The following is an 18,749-nucleotide window of genomic DNA, read 5'->3' on the forward strand; positions in this document are numbered from 1 at the left end:
GTCGGCTAAGGGACACTGAGAACAATTTGAAGGAGGCCCTTGTTGCCAACGCCAAGATAATCGCCTCGGTTGAAGAGCTCAAGCGGGCTACCGACGCACATCGGTGAGAGGTGAACGATCTGAAGCTGACCGTGTAGAAGCTTCAAACTGAGTCCATGTCGGCGACTAGTGAGATTGCCCGGCTGAGCGAGGATGCAACCATGCTGAAGGCCGACGCCACCGAGAAGATTTTGGCGCAACACGATGTTGGCTTCCAGCATGCTATCCGAAAAGCATTGTATTTCTGTGAGGTGTCGACAGACTTCACTTTTGATGTCGGCCAGGATTTCCTAGGGGGAAGTTTATAAGTCACGTTGAGTTCCCGCGTGGGGCGAAGCCTGATGATGAAGCTCCTCGTCAAGGAATCTCAACCCGAACCAACGACCCGGTGACTAGAGAGGACGATGTCGACGTCGACGTGATTGGGGACAGAAATGACGACAGTCTGGCAGGTGTGTAAAGGGTGATCTGGGGGTGGGGGTAGGGTTAGGAATACCAGCAATCAGGTCGATTGTAATTTTTTGTAAATTTGGCTATTGGCGTCGATTAGACCTTCTCTTTTTTGTATACTTAGCCGGATTTGGTTGGCCACACTTTGAATGAAAATCTTTCTTGTTTCACTTTAGTTTTTATGTTGTATGCATGCATGACCGAGTGGCATGGTCGACTTTTCGTCTTGGCCAGAACATAGTATAAAATGAGGGATTTTGTGATCAGCATCAATTGGCTCGCTTTACTTCGTGAGTGCACCTATGAGTTTGGAGCCAGGGGGGGGGGGCGTAACAAGTACTCGACCTAAGTGTATCCACTGGCTGAGGAGAGTGCTCGGGGGAAGATCGCGTTGCGTTGTGCGCGACTAAGCGAAGTACTAGGCCAGGTGCCTCCCTGGCCGAGGAGAGTGCTCGGGGGGAGATCACATTGCGTTGTGCACAATTGAGTGAAGAACTCGGCCTAGGTGCATCCCTGGCCAAGGAGAGTGCTCAGGTGGAGATCACGTTGTGTTGTGCACGACTGAGTGAAGCGCTCGGCCCGAGTGTATCCCTGGTTGAGGAAAGTGCTCGGGAGGGGAACCCGAGTCGCGGTGTGCGCGACTGGTTGAAGCACTCGGCCCAGGTGCATCCTTAACCGAGGAGGGTGCTCGGGAGGGAAACCTGTTGGAGTGATCGGTCTAGGTGCATCCTTAACCGAGGAGGGTGCTCAGGAGGGAAACCTGTTAGAGTGATCGGCCTAGGTGCATCCTTAACCGAGGAGGGTGCTCGGGAGGGAAACCTATTGGAGTGATCGTCCCAGGTGCATCCTTACCCGAGGAGGGTGCTCAGGAGGGAAACCTGTTGGAGTGATCGGTCTAAGTGCATCCTTAACCGAGGAGGGTGCTCAGGAGGGAAACTTGTTGGAGTGATCGGCCCAGGTACATCATTACCCAAGGAGGGTGCTCAGTGATGGACTACGCGACCGAGAATAGTGCTCGGTGTAAGTGCATGTTTAGTCCGAGATTAGACCTGTATGAGCGCGATATATATATATACATGTACGACAGCGTTAGTAATGATATCATAAACACATTAAAATTGAACTCTTTTTGCATTAATCGAGTGCCTCATTAAAAACCCTGCCGACCCAAAACCCTCCTTAGGAAAAAAAGAGTTGGTCAAGGAAAAGAGTGCACTATTATATATCAGCTGTAATACATTTTCAAATGTGTAGAGTTCCAAGTTCTAGGGATGGGAACTCCTGATAGGTGCTCGAGCTTGTACGCCCCGTTGTGCAAGCTGTGTCATATGCAGAAAGGTCCGTCCCAATTTGGGGCGAGCTTCCCATGCCTCGGGTCTTTTCTCGCTTCGCCTGTGACTCTCCACACGAGATCGCCTTCGCAAAATTCCCTCGGCTTCACCTTGCTATCGAATCTCCTCTTGTAATGTTGCTTGGTGGCCTCGGCGACCACAAGGGCTCAGTCTCGTGTCTCTTGAACCAAATCCAAGTTTGTCCAGAGTTCGTCGTCATTATTGGACTCGACAAAGTGGGCCCGATGGAAAGAGGGCTCCCCTATCTCAACAGGAAGCATTGTGTCGAATCTGTACTGATGGAATCATGCATAGGAAGCCAAAAGGTGACATCCTAAATGATCCCAGAGGAATGGGCTAGGCATGGAGGTTTGGGCCAGTCAAGGCCCAATGGGCCCGATGGGCTTGGAAAGCCCAAGTTGAACTTCTCATGGGCCATATCTTGTTTTAGCTATTTTCCTTATGTCTTGTATATATCATATTAGTGTAGGTATCATATATTTTGGTCTTGTATTTTGGACCATTTAGGATAATATTTTGGGCCATAGACTTATTGGGCCTAGTTTTGGGCTTCATGGGCCTTTGGGCTTTTGGTACCCAATATTGGGCTCATTTTGTTTCTTTTATTATTTCCTTTTATTTGTATATGTTTGGCCATTGTATTTAGGCCATTAGAATAGGAATTTAAAAGGAATAAGAATTAGGCATAAATCATAGAAATCTAATTACATTTAGGAGTAATTAGAGTTGCATTTGAGTCACATGTTTTGTGCCAAAGGGGGCTGCACATGTGATCACTCAAATGAACCCTAAATTACACTTAAATGTAATTAAGGTTTCTAGAAGGAGGGGTTGCACATGGGAAGCCAAAGTGGACGTTCAAAATTTGAATTCAAACTCAAATTTGAATTCAAATTTTGGCGCCACTTTTGTGCCTTTGGAGTTGGCACCACTTGCTTGATTTCTTTGCCTATAAGTGCTTGTTTCTTTCATCATGTAAACACATTGAATGTTAATGAGAATTTTCTGAAATATCTTCAGCCAAGTTCTCTCTCAAAGTCACCAAGAAAGCCTAGTCTTAGCTTTAGGAAAATCACCTCTCCTAAGCTTAGTCCGTGAGCTTTCTCTTTGATTCTCTAGCTAGGATCCTTCCTTCTTAGCTTAGGGAAACCATGTCATTCTCTTCTTAATTCCACTTTCAATCCGTGATCATCAATCAAGGAAGCAAGATCCGAGAGCTTGGAGGAGGCAAGGGAAGAACAAGCTTCACTTCACCTACCTACTTCCATCATGTACACTAGGCGGAAAGGGGTTTCTTGCGTGGTTGACTAGGGCGTACACCTGTAAGCCCAGAGGACTTCGGATAGTTGCTCGGCCCATGCCCCCTTTGCTTCTCCTAAACGTTTCTTCAGCTCGGTTAGGATGACTTTGTTGGCTAACTTGGCTTGACCGTTAGTTTGAGGGTGCTCCACTAAAGTGACCTTGTGCTGTATGCCTAGGTTCGTTAAAAACACGTTTAATTTTTGGTCAGTGAATTGGAGACTGTTGTCGGTCACCAATGTTGACAGGATGCCAAATCGGGTGATGATATTCTTCCAAAGGAATTTCTAGACTTGGTGGGCGGAGATGTTTGCCAAGGGCTCGGCCTCGATCCACTTGGTAAACAAATCAACAACCACGATGAGGAACTTGCACTGGCCCTTGGCAACCAGGCACGGGCCGAGTATGTCCGCCCCCCATGTATAAAAGGGCCATGCTAGAGGGATGCAATGAAATTTTTTGGCAGGTCGGTGGATCAAGTTACCATGCCTCTGGCACGGGTGGCACTTCTTGACGAAAGTGGAGTAGTCGGTATTCATCATCGGCCAATAGTACCCGGGGCGCAAGAGCCTAGAAACAGTTGTTCGGGCCCCATAATGCATTCCACAAATGCCCTCATGTACCTCACGCATCACTTTGTCAGCCTTCGAGGGGACCAGGCATTTGAGGAGCGGAGTTGAAAACCCTCGTTTGTACAATTGATCAGCGATGATGACATACCTGCTAGCCTGAGTTCGGAGGCGTCTTACCTCATTTGGGTCGTTTGGGGAGACCCCTGGGACTATGAACTTTTTGACTTTAGCCTGCCAGTTTGGGGGGTCGATAGCGCTAGGGGGTCGGCTTCGATGTTTGCTATCTCTGCATTGACGCTGGGGTGGTTGATATCTTGTTGAATGATGGTTCGTAGCTGGCCCAGTTTCTTGCTCACGACCAACTTGGCCAATTGATCTGCTTGGGCATTATCCTCGCGCGGGATGTGCTCGACTGACACCTCTTGGAAGCTTGCCGTCAACTTTTGATAGGCGTGGTAATATTTGATCATGTTTTGGTCCTTATTGACCTGGAAGGTACCGCCCACTTATTCAGCCACCACTTTGGAATCGGTTAAACATTTAACCTTGGTGGCCCCCATATCCTCGGCCAATGATGGAGGAGGCCCATGGGCTAAGGGCCCAACTACTAGGGCTATGGCAAGGATGATGCATGAAGAGTGGGCCCAAGCCCAAGGAAAGCCCACCACTTTATTTTGTCGGGCTTTGTCTCAAGCCCATTAGATTAGGGTTAGTATAGGATTGGGCCTTAGTGCCTTTGTACTTTCTTTTGGGCCTTGTAGTTCCGGCCATTAGCTTAGTAATAAGAAGTCATGGGATGACTATCTTCCTCATGTGGAGTTTGCCTACAATAGGGTGGTTCACAAGACCACTAACATGTCTCCATTTGAGATTGTTTATGGCTTTAATCCTCTTACTCCATTGGATTTATTACCTCTTCCCGATGTTGTTTCCTTTATTCATAAAGAAGGCACATCTAGGGCTGAGTTTGTCAAGAAATTACATGAGAGGGTTAGAGATCATATTCAATCCCAAACAGAAAAAATACCAAAAATACAATAATAAGGGTAGGAAGGAAGTTATCTTCAAGGAAGGTGACTGGGTCTGGCTTCACCTTAGGAAGGATAGGTTTCCTTCCAAAAGAAAGTCCAAACTTAGTCCTCGAGGGGATGGTCCTTTCCAAATTCTTAAGAAAATTAATAATAATGCTTATGTCCTAGATCTCCCTTCTGAGTATGGTGTTAGTTCTAGCTTTAATGTTTCTGACCTATCTCTTTTTACAGGACTCGCTGTAGACCCCTAAAATTGTCCGGGTCGGAAATAAGACTCGAAGACTCTCGAAGATCAAAGGAAAGTCAGCCAAAGGGACTCTTAGAAGACCGTGGGATGACAATCTGTAGGTTTAGAGGTCTTAGAGTAGCAAAAAATAAGAAAGTGGAGGGAATGAAGCCCAATACGGCCTCCCAAAAGTTCAGTACGGCCGTATTGAACATTTTAAACTACAATACGGCCGCACTGAACTGAATACGGCCGTATTGAAGTTTCTGAACTTCAATACGGCTGCATTGAATTCAATACGGCTGCACTGAACTTCAATACGGCTGCACTGAACTTCAATACGGCCGTATTGAGGTTTTTTGAACTTCAATACGGCCGTATTGAATTCAATACGGCCGTATTGTAGTTCAAAACTTCAATACGGACCGTATTGACCCCCAGAGGCCGTATTGCGCCTCATCCCTATAAATATGACGTCAATTGGACGTCATTCTACACTTTCACACTGAGTTTTAACCCTCTTCTTGAGTATTCTGGGTTTTTTTGAGCAGTGCTCTGCCTAGAAATCACTCGGAGAGTTGATCCGACGAAGTTCTTGAGTGTCGCCACCGGCCCGAACGGACCTCGGCGGTCGCGAAGACGGTCGAGCTCGCTTTTATTTTAGTTTTGAAAATGTATTGGATTATTAGAACGACTTGTTCTCAAACTGAGACCTTGTCGATCTTATCCAATTTATTTATTAAATGTCTCACCAATCCATGTTAATCCCAAGTGGGACCCTCCATGGATTAGTGGTTTTCGTAGTAAAAGGGTTCGTGGAGTCGCCACCAATGTTTTACTCAAAACATTGGAAAAAGGGATAAGGCAATTGATTTTATAAATCAACTTCGGCCATTACAACCAGAGTTGGGTAAGGGAGTCGGTTACGTGTGGGGAAGGTGTTAGCACCCCACAACGCCCCTTTCGGGTTCCCTATGACAGATTATTTCTAAAAATAATAGTACAAGATTACTAAATTACCCCTATTTATTCTAAACGATTATGAACAAGATATCTACATGGCGAATAAATTAGATATGCTATGCAACAATTAGAAAGCAGTAAAAGGAAGGATTTTGAAGAAGAAACCTTTGAAGCGTGCTTTTATATTTCGTAAAACTGGGAAGCTTTTTGGCGTTCCCTCGCTCTACAAGCCCGCTCGCTCCCTTCTATCAAATTTTGACTACGGAAATCCGGAGGATTTCCCTTCGACTAGGTTCGATCCTCAAGCAAAATGGCTCGGGGCTCAAGAACTTCGTCGGATCAACTCTCCGAGTGATTTCTAGGGCAGAACACTGCTCAAAAACCCCAGAATACTCAAGGAGAGGGTTGAAACTATGTGAAAAAGTGTGGAATGACGTCCAATTGACGTCATATTTATAGGGAATAGGCGCAATACGGGCTACAGAATCAATACGGCCGTATTGAAATTTTTGAACTTCAATACGGTCGTATTGAAGTTCAATACGGCCGTATTGAAATTCAGAAATTTCAATGCGCCCGTATTGAGTTCACTGCGGCTGTATTGAAGCTTCAATACGGCCGTATTGATTTCAGTACGGCCGTATTGAAGTTTCAGAAACTTCAATACGCCGTATTGAGTTCACTGCGGCCGTGTTGAAGCTTCAATACGGCCGTATTAAGTGTAGTACGGCCGTATTGGGCTTCATTCCCTCCACTTCCTTATTTTAAGCTACTCTAAGACCTCTAAATCTACAGATAGCCATCCTATGGTCTTCTAGGAGTCCTTCTGGCTGACTTTCCTTCGATCTTTGAGGGTCTTCGAGTTTTATTTCCGACCCGGACAATTTTAGGGGTCTACAGCTGCCCCCCCTTTACTTAGTCGGACGGCCTTTTGGTGTACCGGCTGAAAAGTAAAGGAGTTGACCCAATTGTCCGGGTGATGCGCCGACCTTCTGACTTGTAGCGTCTTCCGGTCGAAAATTGTCGAGTAGCCTCTCCAGGTTTTGCTTTGCTTGCTGCCCAAGCTGGAAGCTGTGAGTACCGCCTCTCCAGGCTTAGCTTCACTCTTTGTTCGAGCCGGAAGCTAAGTACCCTTGTGACAACGGTAGCAGTGTGAGTTTCGCCTCTCCAGACTTAGTCTCGCTCTTTGTTCGAGCCGGAAACTAAGCACCTTTGTGACGACGGTGAACAGTGTGAGTTTCGCCTCTCCAGGCTTTGCTTTGCTTGCTGCCCAAGCTGGAAGCTGTGAGTACCGCCTCTCCAGGCTTAGCTTCACTCTTTGTTCGAGCCGGAAGCTAAGTACCTTTGTGACGACGGTGAGCAGTGTGAGTTTCGCCTCTCCAGGCTTTGCTTTGCTTGCTGCCCAAGCTGGAAGCTGTGAGTACCGCCTCTCCAGGCTTAGCTTCACTCTTTGTTCGAGCCGGAAGCTAAGTACCTTTGTGACGACGGTGAGCAGTGAATACCTCCTTTCCAGAGATAGCTTCGCTCATTGCTCGAGCCGGAAGCTGCATACCTCCGTGTTTGTGACGACGGGGGTAGCGTGAATATCTCCTTTCCAGGGATTTGTGATGATTTTGTCTCCACAGTCCACGATGCTGCTTCGACGGTTGTTTTTTGATTTTTGTGCCACTGAGGGCTGGATAACGCAGGGATCCGTCTAGGGGATGTGCAGTTACTCATAGGTTCTTGTGTCCCAACTTTCCATTGCGTAGTTGGTGCCCACTGGGGAATTTCTGATTCCTTAGGGGTGCAGACACAAAGATGCTCTTTCTGATGTGAGCGGTGCCTTATGATTGGCTGACGTCCTTTCGACGTTGGTGGAGTATCCCGGTTATCCTTGTTCGGGTAACTCTTTTTGATTTTCTGATTTTTTGCTGCCTCTGTGTAGGCTGTTATCCGCTGGGGATTCTGGATGTTGATTTTGTCTCCACAGTCCACGATGCTGCTTCGACGATTGTTTTTGATTTTTGTGCCACTGAGGGCTGGATAACGCAGGGATCCGTCTAGGGGATGTGCAGTTACTCATAGGTTCTTGTGTCCCAACTTTCCATTGAGTAGTTGGCGCCCATTGAGGAATTTCTGTTTCCTTGGGGTGTAGACACGAAGATGCTCTTTCTGAAATGAGCAGTGCCTTATGATTGGCTGACGTCCTTTGGACGTTGGTGGAGTATCCCGGTTATCCTTATTCGGGTAACTCTTTTGGATTTTTGGATTTTGTTGCCTCTGTGTAGGCTGTTATCCGCCAGGGGATTTTGTCATTGGTTGTGATTGGCCTCTTCTGTTAGGCAGATCATCTTGATGTTCAATGATAGGCCGAGAGCCGGATTCCGCTTGGGGAATGATTATTGATCTTTTCGATTTTTTTCTCTTTTTTGAAAGAGTGCCTCTGAATAGGCGAATTATCTTGATGTTTGATGATTGGCTGAATGCCGAATTCCTCTTGGGGAATGGTTATTGATCTTTTTGATTTTTCCTCTTTTTGAAGGGGTGCCTCTTGAGTAGGCGACTGGGGATTTGGGGATCTTATGTATCCCAGAGTATTTTTTAGGAAGCCTCTGCAGGCTTAGCCTCACTCAACACCTGAGTTGAAGAGCTATCTTCACTGAGGAAGTTTTAAAGTCCTTTGACTTGAATATACTGCTTGGATGATCATACTTCCATTGGAGATTTTGACGATCTTGCTTGATAGCTCTTGCTGGGGATTTTGAATCCAAGAGCATGAGTTGAGGTTCCTTCTGGGGAGTATTATTTCTGCGAGCCTCTCCAGGCTCAATTATTCTGTTTACTGAGGAGTATTGTTTCGGCAAGCCTCTCCAGGCTCAGTTATTCTGTACAAACTGTTTGTTGGATTTTCTGTATCCTTGCCTTTTTTCATTTTCGGCTTTTTCTGTATTTTGCCTTTTCTTCTGATTTGGCTTTTTCTGTATTTTGCCTTTTTTATGTTTTTGGCTTTTGCTGTACAGAATTTAAATTGCTAGAGAATTTAAAATCAAACAGTGGAAATTTTCATTAAATAGAAAATAAGTTTGTACGAGAGAAATCAAAAGAAATCAAAAGATGGGACACAGCCCAAACAAACTAAATACATAAAAATTAAAGGAAGCAATCCGGTCTTCACTCATCGGCCGGCGGATCCTGAGGAGGAGTGGGGTAGTGGCTATGGAGCCAGACTGAGAGGTTGTCGAAACCCTGCACCAAGCTGTCTAGTCGAGTATCGGTACTCTGCTGCCATGTACCGATACTATGCTGAAAAGCATCGAATCGCGTGTCGATGCTCTGCTGAAAAGCATCGAATCGCGTGTCAATGCTTTGCTGCAGTGTGTCGAAGCGGGCGTCAAAGTATCCCCTGTCCGACCGTGATGTGCTAGCCTCTGGCTGCGGGGCGTCGCCTCCCTCAAAGTCGAGGTTGTTGAGGAGGTCGTCGAAGGTCTCGAGGCCATCTACTCGCACAAACCCCCCTCCTGGCGATCTAGCGATGATCTTCATGTTAATCAGGGTGGAGGCACCAATCAGCTTTGGCGCCAATGCCCCTGGCTCTACACCATCGGGACATCCCCATGTCTCCGCCAGCTGTGAGAGGAGTGGGGCAACCAAGATGTACCCCTGTCTGGACTCTCCTCCCTCTCGTACCCCAAGCTTCTTCACGTGCTCGAGGAAGAAATATCCAGGATTGGCCTTCCGGCCGGTGGCCATGCAATATAAGGCCAGCAGATCCGGCCGTGTAATCGACTCCGGACTCTTGGACCTGCCATGAATAGTACTGGTGAGGATCTTGTGACAGATCCTAAGAGCAGTCGGGAGCCGGGAGCCCTTCACCCCTGAATGATAATCCCGTCGGCCAGTGAGCAAACTCCACATCTCAACCGGTGTCCACTGATCAGGCCACTCGCATATGGCATCTCGGAATGCCAGCTGATCAGTGCGGCTGAAAAACCCTGCCTGGACGTTGAACTCGTCCAACGTCAGCGAGCGGTATCCTTCATTCATCCAGAAATCCACCGCGCAAACATCCTCCCCATAGCTGTTAGTCGACTCCGTGACGCCGACTGTAGCCAAGAATTCCTTCGTGGCCGTCAAATATAGCTGGGATGGTGGATTAAGGACAAATCCCCATCCTATGGCGTCGAAGTAGTTCCTGACATCATTCTCCAAGCCCACTGCTTGGAGAAGCTCAAAGTCGAGCACTCTTGACGGCTCGATGGTGAACGTCTCTATAAGCAGTAGCCGGTCCCGGTGTCGATCTGTCATTACACGTCTGGCCGGGGCTCTCTGCCTTTTGCGAGAAGATTCTGCCATTTCCGATAATCTTTGTAGGAATGCACTCACAAGCAAGGAATGTGGAGAATGAAGAAAGGTATGCAAAATGAGGGAGGGGAAGTCTTTATTTATAGGCAAAATTCCGCCAATACGGCCCGTATTGGATTCAATACGGCCGTATTGGCCTTTCCGTTGATGTACAAAGTTTACAATCAATATGGACCGTATTGGATTCAATACGACCGTATTGGGGTTCAGTACGGGCGTACTGGATTTTAATACGCCCGTATTGGAGTTGAAACGTTGTACTTAACGTTAACTCCAATACGACCGTATTAATACCAATACGGGCGTATTGGATTTTTCTGATTTTTGATTTTTTTTTTTTTTTTTTTTTTTTTTTTTTAATATAAACAGAGAATAAGTGATCTTCTAGTACACCTATCATCTGTATGCATGTATGCAAATGAGATGCACCTAATTCTATTTGATTCAGTTTTTCAAAAGAATTAATCGATGCGTTCTTTGTTTGGATCTTGCCATTTCTCCAGACAGACTGTGCTTTGCCGATTTCTGTAACCGAGGAACGATGCGTATTTGATTTTTGGTGTTATCAACCAAATGATTCTCCCTTCCTTTAGAAGATGTGTCAACCCTCCTATTGACCACTATATCTCCATGTTTCCACTAGATTATTCAAAAATCGTTGGGGACAAGAGAGAAAAGAAGGAAAGGATATATTTTCAAAAGTTTGTGTTTTAGAGGGGATTATTTTATTTTTGAAAAATGGATTTTGTAAGAATGGCGGGCCAATGGTAGGCTTAAGTGTTTAGGCTTGTTCGATTAAACACTTATGAAGTTAAGCACATCTTTGTTATTAATGATTGTGCTTCGACAACTTGGATAGCTTGTCTTGAGCTCCTTGTTGAATTCAATTGATGGTACCATCATGGATTTATTTTTATTCTTTTTCTTTTTGATGGCCCTTACTTTTGCCTAAAACACCCATTTGTGATGTCTTAGCGGGCTTTTGTTTTTGTTCATTATTTTGTAACCCTAATTTTTGCCTAGGTCACCCTTTTGTGGGATTCCTAGCGGGTCTTTTGCTCTTATTTTTGCGCAGTCCCCTTTTTGGGTTTCCTGCCGAGCTTTTTGTCTTTAGGATTTCTTTATCCATGATGGCACTTATTGAGGCCAAGAAAAGGTGCTCCAAGTCGTTATGCACATTTCCACATAAAAATGATGCAGGTTTATTATTATCAAGATGATTTTAACCTCATTCATGTTTATTCAAACAGGGTTAAATAACGTGGTTTAGATTTTTATTGCGAGCAAGAAAAGAAGCAATAAAGAAATAATTGTCGCCACCGGCCCAAACGGGCCTCGGTAGTCGCGATGACGGTCGAGCTCGCTTTTATTTTAGTTTTGAAAATGTATTGGATTATTAGAACGACTTGTTCTCAAACTGAGACCTTGTCGATCTTATCCAATTTATTTATTAAAAGTCTCACCAATCCATATTAATCCCAAGCGGGACCCTCCATGGATTAGTGGTTTTCGCAAAAGGAGGGTTCGTGGAGTCGCCACCAATGTTTTAGTCAAAACATTGGAAAAAGGGATAAGGCAATTGATTTTATAAATCAACTTTGGCCATTACAACCAGAGTTGGGTAAGGGAGTCGGTTACGCGTGGGGAAGGTGTTAGCACCCCACAGCGCCCCTTTCGGGTTCCCTATGACAGATTATTTCTAAAATAACAGTGTAAAATTACTAAATTACCCCTATTTATTCTAAGCAATTATAAATTAACTATCTACATGATGACAGTTAAATATGCACACAGAAAGCAGTAAAAGGAAGGACTTTAAGAAGAAACCTTTGAAGCGTGCTTTTATATATTTCGTAAAACTGGGAAGCTTTTTGGCGTTCCCTCGCTCTACAAGCCCGCTCGCTCCCTCCTATAAAATTTTGACTATGGAAATCCGGAGGATTTCCCTTCGACTAGGTTCGAATCTCCAAGCTAAGTGCTCGGAATTCCAGAACTTCGTCGGATCGACTCCCAGAGAGATTTCTAGGGCAGAACACTGCTCAAAAACCCCAGAATACTCAAGGAGGGAGTCAAAACTATGTTCCCAAGTGTGAAATGACGTCCAATTGACGTCATATTTATAGGGAACAGGCCCAATACGGGCTACAGAATCAATACGGCCGTATTGAAATTTTTGAACTTCAATACGGCCGTATTGAGTTCAATACGGCCGTATTGAAGCTCAGAAATTTCAATATGGCCGTATTGAGTTCACTACGGCTGTATTGAAGCTTCAATACGGCCGTATTGATTTCAGTACGGCCGTATTGAAGTTCAGAAACTTCAATACGCCGTATTGAGTTCACTGTGGCCATATTGAAGCTTCAATACGGCCGTATTAAGTTTTAGTACGGCCGTATTGGGCTTCATTCCCTCCACTTCCTTATTTTAAGCTATTCTAAGACCTCTAGACCTACAGAGAACCCTCCTAGGGCCTTCCAGGAGTCCTTCTGGCTGATTTTCCTTCAGTCTTCGAGAGTCTTCAAGCTTTATTTCCGACCCGGACAATTTTAGGGGTCTACAGCTGCCCCCCCTTTACTTAGTCAAACGGCCTTTTGGTGTACCAATTGACAAGTAAAGGAGTTGACCCAATTGTCCGGGTAATGTGCCAACCTTCTGACTTGTAATGTCTTCTGGTGGAAAATTGTTGAGTAGCCTCTCCAGGTTGATGCATACCTCGGCGTTTCTGACAACCTTGGTAGTTGAGTACCGCCTCTCCAGGCCCTGCCTCTTAACATTCGGCAGTTGAGTATTGCCTCTCCAGGCCCTGCCTCTTAACATTCAGCAGTTGAGTATTGCCTCTCCAGGCCCTGCCTCTTAACATTCAGCAGTTGAGTATTGCCTCTCCAGGCCCTGCCTCTTAACATTCAGCAGTTGAGTATTGCCTCTCCAGGCCCTGCCTCTTAACATTCAGCAGTTGAGTATTGCCTCTCCAGGCCCTGCCTCTCAACATGAGGTAGTTGAGTATCGCCTCTCCAGGCCCTGCCTCTCAACATGAGGTAGTTGAGTATCGCCTCTCCAGGCCCTGCCTCTCAACATGAGGCAGTTGAGTATAGTTTGTCTCCACAGTCCACAATGCTGCTTCGACGGTTTGTTTTTCTGATTTTGTGCCGCTGAGGGCTGGATAACGCAGGGATCCGTCTAGGGGATGTGCAGTCATTCATAGGTTCCTGTGCCCCAACTTGCATTGCATTGTTGGTACCCATGGGGAATTTTTGACTCCTTGAGGTGTAGACACAGATGCTCTCTCTTTGAGCGATGCCTTATGTTTGGCTGACGTCCTTTTGACGTAGGTGGAGTATCCCGGTTGTCCTTATTCGGGTATCTCTTTTGGATTTTCTGATTTTTGCTGCCTCTATGTAGGCTGTTATCCACTGGGGATTTTGTCATTCATTTCTTGACTGGCCTCTTCTGTTAGGCAAATAACCTTGATGTTTGGTGCTTGGCTGGATGCCGCATTCCGCTTGGGGAATATTTATTGATATATATATATATATATATATATATTTTTTTTTTTTTATTTTTCTCCTTTTGCAGGGATGCCTCTGAGTAGGCGATTGGGGAATGAGGGATCTTATGTATCCCAGAGTATTATTTAGGAAGCCTCTGCAGGCTTAGCCTCACTCAACACTTGAGTTGGAGAGCTATCTTCACTGAGGAAGTTTAAGTCTTTTGACTTGGATATTCTGCTTGGGAGATCGTACTTCCATTGGGAATTTTGTCGATCTTGCTTTGATAGCTCTCGCTGGGGATTTGTTTTGAACGCGAGCTGAGGTTTCTCTGGGGAGTATTATTTCTGCGAGCCTCTCCAGGCTCAGTTATTCTGCATACTGTGGAGGATGTGGAGTATTATTTTGGTAAGCCTCTCCAGGCTTAGTTATTCGGTACAAATTGTTTGTTGGATTTTCTATATCCTTGCCTTTTTTATTTTCGGCTTTTTCTGTATTTTGCCTTTTCTTCTGATTTGGCTTTTTCTGTATTTTGCCTTTTTTATGTTTTTGGCTTTTGCTGTACAGAAATTAAAAGTGCTAAAGAAATTAAATTCAGTTATTATGAGAGAGTATTATTTCGGCAAGCCTCTCCAGGCTCAGTTATTTTGTAGGAGTATTATTTCGGCAAGCCTCTCCAGGCTCAATTATTCTAAAGGAGTATTATTTCGACAAGCCTCTCCAGGCTCAATTACTCTGTGGGAGTATTGTTTCGGCAAGCCTCTCCAGGCTCAATTATTCTGTGGGAGTATTGTTTCGGCAAGCCTCTCCAGGCTCAATTATTTTGTACGAGTATTATTTCGGCAAGCCTCTCCAGGCTCAATTATTCTGAGAGAGTATTATTTCGGCGAGCCTCTCCAGGCTCAGTTATTTTGAGAGTATTCTTTCGGCGAGCCTCTCCAGGCTCAATTATTCTGAGAGAGTATTATTTCGGCGAGCCTCTCCAGGCTCAGTTATTTTGAGAGTATTCTTTCGGCGAGCCTCTCCAGGCTCAGTTATTCTGTATGATGCTGTTGATTTTCTGAATCTTTGTATTTTGCTTGCTGCTGTCATACACAAGCAATTTTCTATTTTTCTATTTTATGCGGTTACCTCATGATAAGGTCTTTGAATGTGCAACTAATGTGTGTGTGATGCACAAATGCAATACAATTTTTTTATTTTTTTTATTTTTGTTCATTTATTTAGAAAAGTGAGTGGCTCTCCCTATCCTCTTCTTCTTGGAGGACTTTCTGTCATTGACGTGAGGGAGTATTTTTGTGAGCCTTTATGCAAGAGATTATGGATTTTACAGGAACCCCTCCAATTTTCTTTTATTGACCGATTATTAATGGAATTTCGTACAATTTTTATGAAAAACCAATTCAGAGGCATAATCACATGGTCAAGAAAGAAAAGAAACAAATGGATATTTTTATTGATATTCACAAGTGTTTTTACAGAAAGATATACAGAAGGAAATTTCTGAAGAATGGCTGGCCAAGGTAGGCTATACATTTTTGGCTTAAACAATTATATCTGTAATTGTCGCTCTTCCCGTTCCCCTAATCGTTTCGGGTGAGATGCCTGAGCCAGGAGTGTAGATACTGCAAGACGCTTGCTTCTAGAAGATTATCACTTGAACCGCCTTTCGGTTTTCGATTCAAGCGATCGTTGCTTGCTTTGGTTTTACATCTTATTCTTTTGCCCCTAACTTTTGCCTAGGACGTATCCTAGTGGGGATGATTTTGCCTTTGTTTTGCCTAGTACCCTTGTACTGGCAGGCTTTTTATTTTGCCCTAACTTTTGCCTAGGACGCCCTTTTTTGGGTTTTCATCCTAGCGGGCCTATGCAAGCAACGTCTTCAAGCATAGTACTTCTTTACCACGTCAGTGTTGACTAGGTATCAAAGTTCTTCTCCATCCATGTTTGTGAGGATCAATGCTCCTCCTGAGAAAGCTCGTTTTACCACGTACGGTCCTTCGTGATTTAGGGCCCACTTTCCGATTTTATCCTTTTGAGTTGGTAGTAATTTCTTTATTACCAACTCTCCCTCATGGTAGACTCGAGGGTGGACTTTCTTGTCGAAAGCCTTTTTGATCTTCCTCTGATAGGCTTGACCATGGCATATGGCGTTCAGCCGTTTCTCTTGGATAAGGTTCAACCGGTCGTATCGGCTTTGAACCCTTTCTGCCTCGGAAAGTTTTGCTTCCATGATTACCCTTATATAAGTTTTTTCGACTTCGACGGGTAGAACTGCCTCCATCTCATAGATGAGGGAGAATGGAGTAGCTCCTGCAGACGTGCGTACTGAAGTCCTATAGCTATGAAGAGCAAAGGGTAACATCTCATGCCAGTCTTTAAATGAGACAACCATCTTTTGCACTATTTTCTTGATGTTCTTATTGGTTGCCTCGACTGCCCCATTCATCTTTGGCCGATATGGGGAAGAGTTGTGGTGTTGGATCTTGAATTCTTGGCACAGTTCTTCCACCATTTTATTAGTCAGATTAGATCCATTTTCAGTGATGATTTATTTCTCCATGCTTCCACTAGATTATTCTAAAATCTTTCGGGACAAGAGAGAAAAGAAAGGAAAGATATTTTTGTTCTGAAGTTTGTGTTTTAGAGGGGATTTATTTTTCAAAAATGGTTTTTGTAAGAATGGTTAGCCGAGGTAGGCTTATGTGTTTAGGCTTGTTTGATTAAACACTTATGAAGTTAAGAAAATCTTTGTTTATTGACGTTGTGATTTGACAACTTAGATAACTTCCCTTGAACCTTTCTTTTTGAATTCGGTTCATGGTACCATCATGGATTTATTTTTGTTTTTTGATTGTCCTTATTTTTGCCTAAAACACCCTTTTGTGGCGTTTTAGCGGACCTTTATTTTTGTTTATTTTTGTAACCCTAACTTTTGCCTAGGTCACCCTTTCGTGGGATTCCTAGCGGGTCTTTTGCTCTTATTTTTGCGCAGTCCCCTTTTTTGAGTTTCCTGCCGAGCTTCTTTTATTTTGAAAGATTTTCTTTTTACCCATGATGGCACTTGTCAAGGCCAAGGGAAGGTGCTCCAAGTTGTCACACATACCTCCACATAAAAATGATGTGGGTTTATTATTATTAAGATGATTTTAACCTCATTCATGTTTATTCAAACAGGGTTAAAAATAATGTGGTTTAGAATTTTATTATAAGCAAGAAAAGAAGCAATGAAGAATGATTTTATTATAATCATAGTGGAAACATTAGTCTTTATTTCATCACTGATATGGGTCCCAATGTTGACCTCTTCTATCTCTCGGCCTTGCCCCAAATTCACGGTCTCTAATTTCTCTTGACACGGTTGGAGTAGACGAGTTTCTTGATCTAGCAGTCTTTGCAGATCCGGAAAGATGGTCTCCTCATCACTGTCCAACTCAACCCGTTTATCCTCAACTTTCGGATCCCGGTCAGAGCGAACAATTACAGACATAATTATTTTATTGGTTCTGTTTAGGTTTAGAATTATTAATGTTAATGAGGAAAGAGAGAAAAGAACAAAAGAGAGAGTAATGTATGAAAAATGCCTCTTTATTGATATATGTATGTAAAACTGTACAAAACCCTTATTTACATGAAAAGGTCCTCATGATCTCGGGTACTGATCATGAGTCCCTAAAAGAAAAAAGTGGAGGGGCCCTATCATGGCTTGTTATTCTCTCTAATCCTGCTTTGGCCGAGGATTCTTGCTCACGTCGGGCGCTATCGAATCAAAAGTGATCCACCCGGCATCAATAAGGTCTTGGACCTTATATTTGAGAGCTCTGCAGTTCTCCGTTGAATGCCCCGATGCCCCCGAATGGTATAAACATTTGTCTTGTGGTTTGTACCAACTGGGATGAGGTGGATCAATCTTCTTTAGTGGAACGTAAGCTAGAAGACGTGCTTCCACTAGCTTCGGCAGGATGTCGCTATATGTGGTCGGAAGTTTATCAAACTTCTTCACAGGTTTGAATTGCGATCTACCTGACTTCGAAGTGGAGGAAGACGAAGAGATGGTTATGGCACTGACTTCTCTCTCCTTCTTCTTCCCAAAGGTCTTCTTAGCTTTAAATGATTGGGAAGGTTTAGCTAGCTTCCCGCTTTTCAGCTCTTGTTCCACTCTTCCTCCAACATGATGGGACTCATGGTCACTGTGCTCAGCCCCTTGTATGTTGTGGTGACGCATGAGTTCCATCATTTGCGCCATTTGCTCTTTGAGCTGTGAGAGCTCGGCTGTAAGCTCCTTATTTCGTTCCTCCAACGCGTCCATTTTCTTGTTGAGCTGAGAGAGCTCGGTTGTGAGCTTCTTATTTTGCTCCCCCAGCGCTTCCATCTTCTTGATTTTCTGCGCGAGTGTGAGGACAAAGAGATGACCAGCCACTTTCTAAAAATGAATATTTAATCTAATTAATTTATGGGATGAATACGCTCTTGACATGAGCTTGATAACCCTCCATTTTTAAGGCGCTGCCTTTTTAAAACAAAGCGTTACCACCCTCCTTGACTTATGATCTCTCCTCAACGGAGAATCTCGATAATTATGGGTCTCTTTTACTCATGTCAAGAGGTATTGGTGAACCTAAAATGCATGGTTTATGAGGATGCATGATATCTTTATTGGTAATGATGCACATGCTCCTCACTTTTATTATATTTTCACACATGGTTTTTCCTCTCATGTCATGGTATTTTCATGCATGGGGATTATTCTTAGACCTTATCACGAGGTTTATTATTAATGCACAAACAATGTCACATAAACCTATACACAAACAATTCACTCATCCACGAACAGTCACGAGCGAATCACGAGGTAGGGGTATCCTGCAGAAAGGTGCATATTCAAGGTAGGTTCTAACTGTTCTCACCAGTCCAAGGCCCCCAAGGTGCCCCCATTATAGGGACCCAATTCCTCTCATCGTAGGTCGATGGAAAGCTCCAACGCA

The sequence above is a fragment of the Cajanus cajan genome, chromosome 6, assembly GCF_000230855.2.
Source record: "Cajanus cajan strain Asha chromosome 6, NIPB_CcT2T_4, whole genome shotgun sequence".
Classification (NCBI taxonomy): domain Eukaryota; kingdom Viridiplantae; phylum Streptophyta; class Magnoliopsida; order Fabales; family Fabaceae; genus Cajanus; species Cajanus cajan.